Raw genomic sequence first — 13332 nt, forward strand, 5'->3', positions numbered from 1 at the left:
TTGGGCTGATTTCTTTCAGACCTGCCCATAGTGCCGGTAAACCGTCACTACCAGCCCACAAAATCTCAGTAGCCACCACCAGCTGATCGGAGCAGTATGCACAGTAATTAGGATGGGCAAGCAGTCTCACCAGCCAGGGAGAGGGAATTCCAGAAGCCAACAGACAGTACCACCAGCCGGTGACACGCGAACAGGCAAGGCCCAGCGCGTGTCCCTCTAGGTGCCAATCCCACCTCCACAGGCCTCCAGCAGACCCAGCCACCAAATCGATTCACAGGCTCCCCAAAGCCTCCAGGCGCTGGTACGGGCAGTCTCAAAGCCGTGCAACAATAGCGGCGGAGCAGCACCACAGCACCCCGGGGCGCCGATGGACGGCAAATCAAAGCAGCAGGCGCCCGGTAGGCCCCACCACCCGGCAGTGAACAGTAGGGCAGTCCGTCCTCAGCTCTCACCCGCGGCCAGCACACCGCCGCAGACCCAGGCAGTAGGCTTCAAGATTCTTACCGGCTCTGCGGAGCCGTCACAGACCCCACCGGCCCCCGCAGCCGCGCCTGAGTGCACCCCGCCCCCACCAGCCGCAGCTCGCGCGGAGCGGCCCGCCGCCGCCACCGCCGCCGCCGCCACCGCCGCCGCCGCCACCGCCACCGCCACCGCCGCCGCCACCGCCGCCGCCGCAGGCCGCTTCCCCACTCATCCCCAACCGGCAGAAGCCGGGGCCGGCCCAGGCAACGACCGCTCGCCTCCGCCGCTGCACAGAGCCTCTCCTCGGCCTCGACAGGTCCGGCCAGCCGCTCAAGTCGCTCCCTGCAGTCACGCTGGGCCCCGCAGGACTCCCCCACCGCAGGCAGGTATCGGACGCGGGGCCGTCCCGGATCGCCACGTTGTCAGGGCCCAGCCGGCAGTTCAGGCGGCGGCAGGCACCATCGGAGTCGGCCAGAAAGCCGAAGGCAGAGCCAAACAATGCAGCCTCACTCCATACAGGTATGTCCGCAACGCTAAGGAGTTACAAGGACAGGATATTTAGGATTTGAAGAGGATTATGGCTCGATCTGGCGGAGCCTCACATTCGTGCGGCCATCTTGCCTGGCGCCCTCTAGCGCCCCGTGCATGCATAATAACTTATTGAGTTCCTGTCGCTGATCTTGCACTTATGCATCCACCCAACGATTCATTCTTACATGCACCTACTATGTAACAGAAGGAAAACACTCACACAAATTCAACAACCTGTGCCGGATAAATTAGAAGAATAAAAATTGAAAAATTAAACATACTGACGCCTAAACATGGCGGTCATATGCTTTCAATAACAAAATTAAACTCAACAGCAGGAGGTCATCTTGTTGAGCGTTGTACATAGTGTATTGTAGTTTTAAAGTTCCAACATGGCTGCCGCGTTTAGAACCAATGTGTAGGCTATCTTGAAATTGGAACAATGATGCACTATAGGCAATACCAATCCATGATGGTTGCCTGCATATCTTCTACCCGTACTAGTACAAAGTTAATCGCTGAGATTTCATGTAACAGAATACATGTATGCAGGCTTAACATGGTGCCATAACTGTCTGTCCTTAAATGCCTATTGGCCTTAACATAAGTGTTTTGTAATAAATAAATAAAGCCTACTGTCTTTGTTGTATTTTTTCATAACAAACCGATCTGACCTATGGTATCTGAAATAAACTTTTCCATTAAACTAATCGGGTATATATCATTTATCTTTTTTGTGTCACCATAACCAACTCAGACCCACTGTATTGTGTACAAGATTTCCCACAAAACCAACATTAGTTATGCCGTAATAAGTACCAATATTACAAAGTCAGTATCAAAATTACGCATGTCAAAACAACTTAAAATGCCTCCTAAGAGGGCCTAAATAGGATTATTATAGTACAGATCTTCATTCCTGACGGTTTGATGCACCAAAACCCTAGCCTCCTATGATAATCTTTGATATTTCATGAAACAAAATATCTACCTACAGGCTTTAGAACAGTGTAATAGCAATCCATCCTTAAAAATTGTTTACAACACATGGATTTCACAATATTAAGCTTGGGCCAGTATCTTTGTCATAAATTTTCATACTAAATAGCTCAAACATATGAAATCTGATCTAACTTTTCCCAATGAATGAATAAGGCCTGTAGCCTTGAACGTTGAATTGACGCCATTACCAACATAGGTCTACTGATGTACACTTGAGCTGCCAACCGTCCTGCACATAATGAAAAGATTTACAAAGACTCACAAAATAACAGCTGGCAAATTCTATACAGCCTCTCTCCAAGTGCCTAACGAGGATTATCACAGAAAAAATTGCGACAAGCTGGATTTGTCAGAGGGAGTGCTCAGTACCAAAACCCCTGCCTAGTACGGTAATCTGTGAAATTTCATGTAACAAAAAACCTGCCTGCGACCTGTAAAACAGCGTAATAACAAATGGCTGTCACAATAAAGAATCCATGCTGTCTTTGTCAAAGCTTTTCATAATGAACAGATCGGACCTAGGCCACTGGACATAAGTATTCACAGTTAATCAGTATGGGCTGTAGCCTTTATCACTGGCTCGTCCCCATGACTACTTCAGGCTTACTGTATTGAACATGAGCTGTCCCACAGTTATAAAATTACGAATGTATAAAAAGTAGTTGTCCAAGCAAACTATCTCTCCTGAGAGTGCCCAACAAAGATTATGACAGTGCAAATCTTCTATCACCATGGTTTCACAGAGGAGGTAACCACCTCCAAACCGCTAGCTACTATGATACTCTATAATAGTCCATGTAAGAAAATACCTCTCTGCAGGCTTTAATACAGACTAACAACTGTTCACCCATAAATGCCTATTGACTTTAACATATGGTATTCACAATCAATGTGTCTTACCGAATGCCTTTATTCTTCATTATAAACAGATCAGGCCTATATCCCTGATTATTGAAATGCCACCATAACCAAGGCATCTTGCATTATTGAGCATAATCTTTCTCAAAGAATAAATTGTGCAATACAAGAAGTCTTTTTTCATTAAAGTACACAACTTCTGCCCAAATCTAATGCTCAAGGTGATCCGTATGTGGACGGAGCCTAAGCCCCTCTCAATTGTATTTCTAAAAGCTATTTTCTATTGATCACATAAGGTCTGAAGCTAGACCTAAAAAACAAACAAAGAGGAAATAGGATATAAAAGAGGGCAAAGGAGATCGACTCCTGCAGTGCCTCAGGGGAAGTCAGTCCCAACAGCACGCAATGCTTTAGCTTATGGATTATTTAATGAGTGCCCCTTCTACAATGCCTGGAAGACATTTGGCTTTGGAGAAATCTTTTTTTAAATGTTTTACAAAAAAAGGAACAATTGGTGCATTTATAAGCACAATCTTTTAAAAATGTCCTCAGGGGGAAACACTTCCTCACCCCAATACTCTCTTCTAGACAACTTCAATGGGTGTCTTTAAATGTATGGCTCCAAGTGGACGGTATTTTAATTTTTAGACTCTTAGTTGCCCCGTGGCTGTGCACCTCATTGCAGTGTCACGCTTTTTGTCTAGGCAACGTGCTTTATATATATGTTTGATTTTCTACTCCTTGACAGTGGAAGATTGCCTCCTTGGGGCCCATCTCTTGATTGAAATCTAATTGACGATAGAAAAAACACAAGCGATCATTTGAATGTCCATGTGTTCTAGGAGGCACTGTTTACAAGGTGAAGATATCGAGCTTGTCACTATTGCTGTAACATAAGACTGCAATGAAAGCTACTGCATTATGAACAGTGCCCCCTCCCCTGAGTGCATGAAACCTTGAATTGAGGCACATTTGTCTGAGCAAGACAGAACCTTGTAAAAATGGGTGCACTAGCTTTATCTTGACTTATTGCTGCACAATCTTATTTTCATTTGATTTAGGTTCTCTGGATGAGAGTTTGCAATTTATAAATTTCTTTATCTTTAATTCTGTAATGGTATATAATGACTCAAGTATTTACTGTAGGGTTTTAACCCTCTTCTCCACCTCTGCCCAAACCACTTCGTCGGTAAAGGACATGGCTTGCTTCAGGGTTGAATAGCACTTCAGAACTGTGCTGGAAGCCTCGTTCTAAGCTGGAGGTGGCGAGTACGTTTTTTGTTGGAAACGAAACTGCGGTTCAAATATATGGTCTGATCGTTTTGCTAATGAATATCTCACCTAAAATGCACGCTCGGCAGTGACTAGTCTTGTGACTGACCGGGTTCCTAGCCATGATCTCTCTTCACACCTTAAGTACAGTTCCAAACTTATTTTTGAAATGCAGGCAGAGAGCAATTGGGGGGAAGATGTACAAAGTATTTTAAAGTTGAAAACGCTGGAAATCAGAGTGTGCAACTGCAAAAATCATTTCTTAAATATAGTAAGCCCAAGAAAGAAAGTGGGATTGCAAACCCACACACATGTTGTAGGTACCTCTTCGAAATAGCTAATTGGTATACAAAGTATCAATGCTTTGTGACCGAAATAGAGTGGCAAAATATTGAAAAATTACAGATGCCTGAGTTGGAGTGGTAAAGCATTCGCAAAAGGGAAGGGATCCTTTTAACACCCTTTCCCTTTGTAAATATGAAAAAGACCACTATCAACTCGCTAACTTTTCAGAAAATGTTTTTTTTTTCTTTTTGCAGGCGCATTTCCTTTAGGTAAAACGCGTGGCATGTAAAAAAACAACGTTTGATTTATTAAAAAGTGATCACAGACATGGTGATCTGCTAACCTTAGCAGGCCACCATCCGTCTGATGGGCAACAATTATGAGTCGCTGAGTCGATATTTGCAACCTTCCTTGTTAATATTATTGGGGTAGGTTGAATTGCAACCCACTCCAAATTTGATTTTAGGAAACTGACCTATTAATACACAGGTTGAATTGTTACACATTTTTTACTGTTTGCAAAAATACTGGTCACAGATTACAGCTAGATGTTTTCGACCAGCAATTAGTACAGTAGGTGCTAGATACTTGCTTAGTATCCATCAGAAAACACCCACCCAACATTCATTCCACAGTGCCTAGCTGAACTGTGCTTACAAAGTTCATTGCCAAGCTCCAACCCCTGTTCCTTCCTTATGTATCGAATTTGCCTCTTTGGTCCAATATTCAAAGTCGAACACTTCTCTGCTTTCCCAGTGACAGTGGCTAAATCGGTAAGCAGTGAAGCAAAATATCCTGATATATTCTTATAATTTTTGTCAGTTTGAAAGATATTTGGGTTTCAACTTTGCAAAAGTTAATTGGCCGAGAAAATTTAGGAGGTAGTCCAGATGTAGTGTAGTCTGGTCAGCTGGTACAATCACAGTCCAGGACCTCCTCGTACAACTGCAAGACTTCCTTCCAGCTCCAACGCAGGACTTAGGAAGCTGTTGAAAAACATCATGCTTGTCTGGCATTAAGTAGTAGAATTATCATGGTTGAGGCACTTTCAATACACCTGCTTGCCAGAGGCCGCCCACACCCTTACTTCTTTAGCTCTAACTTTCCAAGCCCAGGCACTCTTGGTAATGTTTCAGAAATACAGAATTAAAGTATGTACACGTTTCAAGTCTGTTTAAGCTTCACTTGGTTTCGACTCCAAAAGACAAGGTGGGTAGAAGCAGATCATACAAGGCCTTGGTCAACAAAACCCCAATTCCTAATTTCTCATTCATTCACACTCGAGACTATGGTCGTTAGCAGACTCTCTCTTCTTACTTGTATTTAATGGAGCACCAAGACCTTTTCTGTGTCTTGATGAATATGGCTTCTCCACATGCAGACATCGACCATGCTTCCCATTTGCTCCAATTTAGATTGTAACAACTTATCATCTCCTTTTCACCAGTCTGCCCTGACACTTAGCTATGTTGTCTGCTTTTACGGGAACACGCTTTTCGTAAGTCCTCTTTTAAAGTTGCAATAGTAATGTTTTTCTATTTTCCTTTCCATTCTGTGCTGTTCCAATTCCCATATTGTTTACGATGTGCTATCCCACTTTATTCTGTCCACACCATAATGTGAATGTTTATCCCCTGGAATTTATTCGTATACTGAGAGGCTCTTCACTTAAGTGTGTACCTAATTTTGTAAAGAAATATTTTTAAAAAATTGTCTAAATGGCAGCTTGCAACCCTGAGGTTGGTAGTGGTTCTCGAATTGGTTCATAATTTGATTGTCATCCTGTATCCATGAAACACTTGAGGTGGATCCTGCCCTCAGAAAGAAGAAATGAATGTGACGTCTATCAAGAGGCCTGGCATTATTTGAAGGTTGAATACAGTTAGATTATTCATGCTTTACTGACCTGTTCACTGGCACACCTTTTAATTAGATCAACAAAGTTAACTGAAAAGTATATTCTTGTTCAAAAGGTAATCCGACACAACTTTATGTAAAACATTAAGAGGTGTTGGGCTGAAAAGAAGCGTTGGATACATCTGCTCAAAGTGATAGAAGTGTCCTAATTCTCCATGTTACAATGATGCAGACAGAGAGATCCTTCACTATAAAACGTAACGCCTACCAGGATTTACAGACTCAAGAGTGTTCAGTATCATGAACTGACCCATTACTAGATCTCAGATTGAATCTGCTTCATTCACACCAAGTTTCAACTTTGCTGAGACTACTTTCAATGATTGGCTGTATGAGCTGAGCATGCTTGGCCGGTACTGCTGTTAATGCTTTCACTTGATCCACCGCCATTCAACTTCCATCTCTTGGAATTCTGCCTCTTGACTAGTTCACTTTTCCACTATAAGCAGCCTCCTGTATTCATATCTATTTTGGCCGGGGACCTTGACCTGTATAAGAATGTAAAAGTTCATGCTGGATGGCCACACAGAGACTAGACTAATTCCCCTTTTTTGCTTGGTCTTTCTCCAAGATTGTTTTGATAGTTTCTTAGTAATTTAAGAACGAATGACCGTACACTGGAGACCTATTTGAAAAGGCAAGATTACGTCACTAAAGCCCACATAGACCCTACTAGGCCTATCTTTATGCAAAGGGTAGAAGTCCACACTAGGAAAAGCAATCCATCAATCAATCAAACAAACTGTATTTCGGCTGAACAGCCATAAAAGTGCATCAGAAATAGAAAACATTGGCATTAAAACATAGAAGCCTTTAAAATGTTTAAATCATCCAAGCTCAAGGCATTTTTGTTACACTAAAAAGCGAAACAACACGTCCTACATAGGTCATTTGTCCTTTGTTTAAAGTAAATTATGTACAGAATAAAAAGAACTTTAAATAGCTAAGAGCAATACAAATATATATGGGTAGTATAATCAAGCTGTGCACAGATGAGGGTAGTGGTACTAAGTTAAAGTGAGAGCCTTGTTGAGTGAGTACGTATTACTCAAACAACACACAAAATGTCGTCTTACTAGCAGATAGCGAGGAAGTACGTAGATCAAGTTAATGGCCTCAGGATATGGGGGTTACACCCACACCAGTGTGGATAGTGAGGAATTTGTGAATCCTCTTTGATGATCAACTCGCTTTTGAAGATCCGCTCAGTGCTCTTACCACGTCAGTATTCTTCCTCTGAGAATTATCGGACAGATCTGTCCTTTTATACCTTTGGACCTTAGTCCTAGCTAAACTGGATTATGGGGACACCTTTTTCATCGGCATTATGAAGACATCCCTCCTCAAACTCCACATGCTGCAGAATGCTTCCACTCTGCTAATGGCAGGAATACCAATGTATCATTCGGCATCACAAGTCTTGATCAAGCTACACTGGCCTCCAGTGGCAAGGAGGATGGAATTTAAGGCGCTTTGTATTGCTTTTAAGGCACTGCACAATATTGGACCCCACTACCACAATAGACTGTGATCCCCCTTTTTTGCTTGATCATTTTCCAAGATTGTTTTTGCTAGGTGGTTCTTAGTACTTTGAGTACGAGTGACCGGATGCTGGAGCACCATTTGGCAAGCTTACATCACTAAAGCCCACATAGAGCCTATTAGGCATATCTTTATGCGAAGGGCAGATGACCACGCCAGGAAAAGCAATAGAGCTACAACTATAATTTCTTTGCAGCTGGGCTCCGCCAAGAGGGGGAAAAGGTATAAACTAAATGAAAACACTGAAGACCGCTCTTATTGACGATGCATCGGAGTCTTGCGACTTCTCACTGCTCCCGCTAGCCTCAACTGCTCATACATATGGAGCAACTTTTTATTTGCTGGCATGCTTCCCTCCAGGCCTTACAAACAACATGATTATCTTAACCAGAATGCGCAAACAATGAACCATATATTCCACGGCATACCCTGGGTGCAGTCGGACTGGAGCTTAAGAGCTCAAAGCAACGCTTTGTTCAATCTGAAATCTAACGCTTTGACAGGGAGACAAACTGTACCGCTCTGCTCTGAGCGCCATGCTCGCAGTGGGACACACATGCTAAAGCAGGCTGCTCCCAGTGGTTTGCACAGCTAGTGTGGATTATCTTTTAAAAAAAAGTGTCCTAATAAGATGTCCAGGGGATGAAGTTCCAGATACTGTGAGCACTTCTGGAGAAAGACTGCCTTGCGCTCTTTGCATTTTGGAATAACGGAATTTGAAGGAGGCCGGTGTCTAAGAACCAAAGTTGTTACTGACCACTTGGCACGGGCAGTTTCTGGGCAAGGTAGTTTGGGCTTGCAGAGTGGATTCCCTTATTTGTAAAACAGACTACCTTGCAGATACTTCTTTCAGTGGAGAGCCAGTTCAGTGTTTTAGGTGTAGAGGGATATAACTACATATTTTGCGCCACTGGTCGTCCTGCCCGCTCTGTGAAATGCAGGAGGCTTAGCTGGCAGGGGACATCTTTGTCTGAAATTCAGAGTGCATAATCCACTGTTTTTAGAATTCATTTTTCTGCTCTCCGTATTTGCATATCCCTTTCAAGTCTTGAAGATCACAAGTCGGTCAGCTGAATTTACAGATCTCCAAAAACAGATGTAAACCTTCAGTGGTTTTTAAGTCGCTGAAATTGTTATCTTCAATTTAATGATTAGTGTTGCTTTCAGCTGCATGGAGAATTTCTTTCTGCACCCTCATCACATTGTGTTGTCATGACCTTCCGTGTATTATGACGTAATGACATTGGGCATGTTTCAATGTGATTTAACGTGTGTATCACCTTTTCTGATTGCTAATGAATGTTCAGATAAAATTGTTTCTAGTCTCCTGATGGTGCTTTCATGTACATGTATGTATTTGCACCTTCTTTGTGATCTGACAGTTCAGTCTGCTGATGCATACCTAGCCTATTTTGTGCACACCACACCAATTAAACCTTTTTTTATCGTTTTTATTGGTGTTTTTACAGGCTCATACATAATACAATCTGCCAGCTTCATTATATAACAGTACAGTGACAGTTACACCTTTGACGCTTGGTGGGGAACCAGTCTATCTAGATGTCGGTGTCATTCAAATGAAGAAAACCACATCTGATCTCATACATGTCCACTTATATTGTCCATTCTGTAATCGGCAATTTAAAGAAAAACAACAACTGAAGTTTCTGTTCATTGTATCGCCCTTCTCTCACACCAAACAATTCACATTGAACACAAACCATCTGATCTCAAGTGACCTAATTATACCATGTCCGTTGGGGTAAACGTGCGCCAGGGTAACCTCTTAGATATACACCCTACAGGGGGCAGCGGGAACAGGGGAGGGAGGGGAAAAGGATGGGGGGGGTGGAGACCGTGGAAAAGAGAGAAAAAGAAGGAGATAGAAAATGGCGACCGGCACAAGTGCGTGTGCTGATGATATTAGTACTGCGTCCCTTGAAGCACTCATTCATCCCTGGGAGGAGCAAGCTGCGTTCAATTTGTCCTCCACAAACTTCAGGTATTCCTGCCACTACATGGGGTTGGTCTGTGGAGGGTCTCGGGGTGCCCTCCGTGATTGTGACGTGTGTTCCGCCACCAGTGCCTTACGGAGGTCCGTTAACCAGACTCGTATGCTGGGGGCTGTGCTCGACTTCCAGGACATGGCATTTCTCCGCTTTGCCGCACACCAATTAAACTTATGCTTCAGGTTGCTTTTTTTTGGCGAGGTTGTATAGACTATATAATATAGCAGTGTAAACCTCTGGCGTGGGTCTCTTTTGTATTCCATCATAGAATTGTCTGGCAGTATTTCAAATATTGCCTCTTTAAAATATTTCGCATAACTTTAACTTAAGAGGAATACTTGGTGATAAAAGGTGATGCTGTTTTTCAGTTGCTTTTTATAATGACACTTTGTTTTCCAAATATCAGAGTGGATGTCCCCTCGCAGAAAACACCCTCCTCGTTTTAGCCACTTCCATCCAAAAATCACCTGTAGTGAGAAATTCCACCTGGTGCTAAACGTTTCCTCGCAATGACGTTTCATTCAGTGGCAGGTGAAGACGCACTGTCCCCGTGACCCGTTGTGTATACAAGTGGTTACACTCCAGAAAAGGAAGCAGACTTCACCTGGGTACACGTGATGTTACTGATGAGGTCATCTGGGTGCGTGATCCAAGGGACCGCGTGCCCCTACGCAGATGTTCAGTTGTCCAGACAAAGAAGGGTGCAAACATGCCTACTTCTCATTTGTTTGAAGTAAATAGTGAACATCCATCCATAGCGATGAGTCTGCATATTCGCAAATCTGTTTTTTGAAAACACCTCTAGTGTTTTGAACAAAGGAAGATGTTACTTGTAAATAAATGGATTAAAAAGAAATGGAGCAGAGCCTTTTGAACTCACTATGGGTCTGATTTAGGTTTGCTTGAGTTGTAAAGCATTACAGTGGTTTACCGATTAGCTTTGTTCCTCACCAGGCATACTGTTGTTACCAGTATGTCCTATTGATTTTTTAATTGAATTGTCATTGTGTAACTATGGCAGAGTTTTACACAGTGGGGAATATCAGTTTGTTCTATATATATATATATATATATATATATATATATATATATATATATATTTATATATATATATTTATATATATATATATATATATATATATATATATATATATATATTTTTTTTTACTTGTAATTTGTTTCTGATTGTCATTTTTCGCAAACTCAGAATTTTTATAACAGCGCTTGTAATGACCACACGGGGCCAGGTAGAAATGCAGACTAACTTTATAGTGCTTCGGACAGCAACGCACTGTATTATGTGCATATGTAATGGAGTAGTTTGTTCCTACACGTGACACTGCTAATCAAAATAATGACAGGTTATGAGTGTCTACAGTTTTGCAACTCGAAACTGTTGTAAAAGTACTCCTAAATGCCATTGCAAACTCCAAATAGGAAAAGGATTTTAAAAATGCGATACATGGCTGTGGTACACACATCTGCAGTATGTCGTAAAGGTGCAATATGTGTAGGGATTTTGGAACTTTCATAAAACTTAAGTAGGTTTAAAAATTGCACCCATGTGTGAAATTGTCGTTTGGTACGAGTATTTATTGTCATGTGGATTACAAACAAACCTCAAGAGACTGCTTAGTGACCTGGTGACATTTTTATGAGTTTTGTTGATCTTAACGTGGAATCCAGTTTTATTATCTTAATTTAACAACCGCTGGGGTCTATAAAAAATAATGTGGATTTCCGCAAATTAACCACAGTTTAGGCGGATTCCTCAACTTGGTCGCAGTGTGCGTGGGGATCTACATATGTTAGGCTCGCTTGTGAATCCTCCGTCTGAACGTATAGCTGCGGTAGAAAGATCGTGCCCTTCACATTCCAGTGTGAAGCCAAAGTAAACTTCAGACTAGTCCTTTAAAGCCACGTGCAGAATTTCTGATGGAGATCCTTTCGGAACAATTGAGTAAATATAAAAGCACAGGCTTGTGGACAGGTACATTCATTGTATTTATTATTTAAATATTAATTGATTTTTATTCGACCCATCAGACTTTTTCGCTCATATTATTTCATACCCCAGAAATTAACGTGGGGCCCCTCAGGTTCCACACAAGCGAACCACAGGATATTATTAGCCTTTCACCTTGGAAATTCAGTTCACCTTGTCTGCAAACGTCGCTCCGAGAGGATTGCCTCACTGTGTGCTGTATACAAGTTTTCATTCATTAATCACTGGGTTCTTGTTTGCCTGCCCTTCTCTGAAGTAATATACTCGTTAACTATTCCCAGCGAGTTGCCCTTTGCATGCCTGCCTGCGGGACGCCTACAGGCAGGCACAAGCGTGTTCATTCATGAAGTCATGTGCTCGGTTTAAGGGATTCTTGGCACTTCCTGATTCCTCTCGGCTACACCGGTTCTCTTTTTGACTGGAAACCTGTTCTATTTTTGTGGTTCGCTGGAGTGTTCAGATGTGGCGGGGTTCCTCGTGGCCCTCCGCACTGCTGCAGCACTGCATGCAGAGACCCGAGCCTGCGCGCGGGGCGGGGAGCCCTGTAGTGCGCCAGCTGCAGAGTGCAGGCACGGGTCGACCTTACGGAAAGCTGCAAGGATTTCAGCGCGGAGCAGGAAGTGATGACACGGGCCCGGCAAGCCCCCAGCTGCTGAAACTGGAGGCCACGCGCACTTCACCAGCTGTGCGAGGGAAATAGGTAAACCGTTCTTTTCGGTCTCCCTAGATGGCGACTGCTGGCCCTGTCCATGCGGTGACCGTGCGCTTGCACTGCAGGCTTTAACGCAAAATACAGCGCCCTTTTGCAGTGTCCCAAGCGGGGTTAATGTAAGTGACTGCTTATAAAGAAATGTTATCACCTGTACTTCTGCCTTGATTTATTTATGTGTAAACAATTTATATTGGCATTTGATAGGGAGAAACAAAGTGCAACATATTCAACTTCTGCCTTGATTTCTTGTGGAATGATTTGCTGGTCTCTGAATTGCTGCTGAAGAGATGGAAAATGTCCTTACAACTGTGAAATCTTTTGCTATTCTTTATTTTTAAGGTTTGTGATTTTGCTAGTTTTCAGTTTCTGTCAGCATACGCGTGTAGGCTGCTTATTGAATGCTAACTCAGCAGCTACTGAGGTAAAGAATGACAGCTTCTTTTCCTCTGTGAGTGGCATTTAGTGTATGTTGTGGGAGGTGGATGGTAATATATTTAAGGTTTAGGAAAGCAAGCGTGCCTTTAAGTTAAGGACGGAAAGCCCATTTCGCAAATTTTCTGTGCACCTTGCCTCACTTATGTGTTAAAAAAAAACGCAGTGACGTCTGTGAAGGCCGCTCCATCTGGCTGAACTCCTCTGCTGATGGTTGATTGTGCACTTGAGAGGGTCATTGTTTAGCTCTTCTGCACTCTTTACTGTGTAGTTTTGTGGTTTTACAGTGTTGATGACTCTCGGCA

General features: G+C 42.9%; 1 protein-coding gene across 4 annotated transcripts in view; it reads left to right on the forward strand.

Moving 5' to 3' along the window:
- The window catches only part of PACSIN2 (protein kinase C and casein kinase substrate in neurons 2), a 581107-nt gene that overhangs the window by 81539 nt on the left and 486236 nt on the right, over window positions 1-13332 (forward strand). Inside the window, exon 1 of one of the 4 annotated variants that reach the window (XM_078673889.1) lies at window positions 12171-12711. The exons of 2 other annotated variants lie outside the window; for them this stretch is intronic. The gene's annotated coding sequence lies outside the window, so the exon portion shown is untranslated. Of the gene's footprint in view, window positions 1-12170; window positions 12712-13332 lie in introns of those variants that run through there. One more of the 4 variants, XM_078673890.1, reaches the window with a different exon arrangement.

Source organism: Lissotriton helveticus, chromosome 1_1 (assembly GCF_964261635.1).
Source record: "Lissotriton helveticus chromosome 1_1, aLisHel1.1, whole genome shotgun sequence".
NCBI lineage: Eukaryota > Metazoa > Chordata > Amphibia > Caudata > Salamandridae > Lissotriton > Lissotriton helveticus.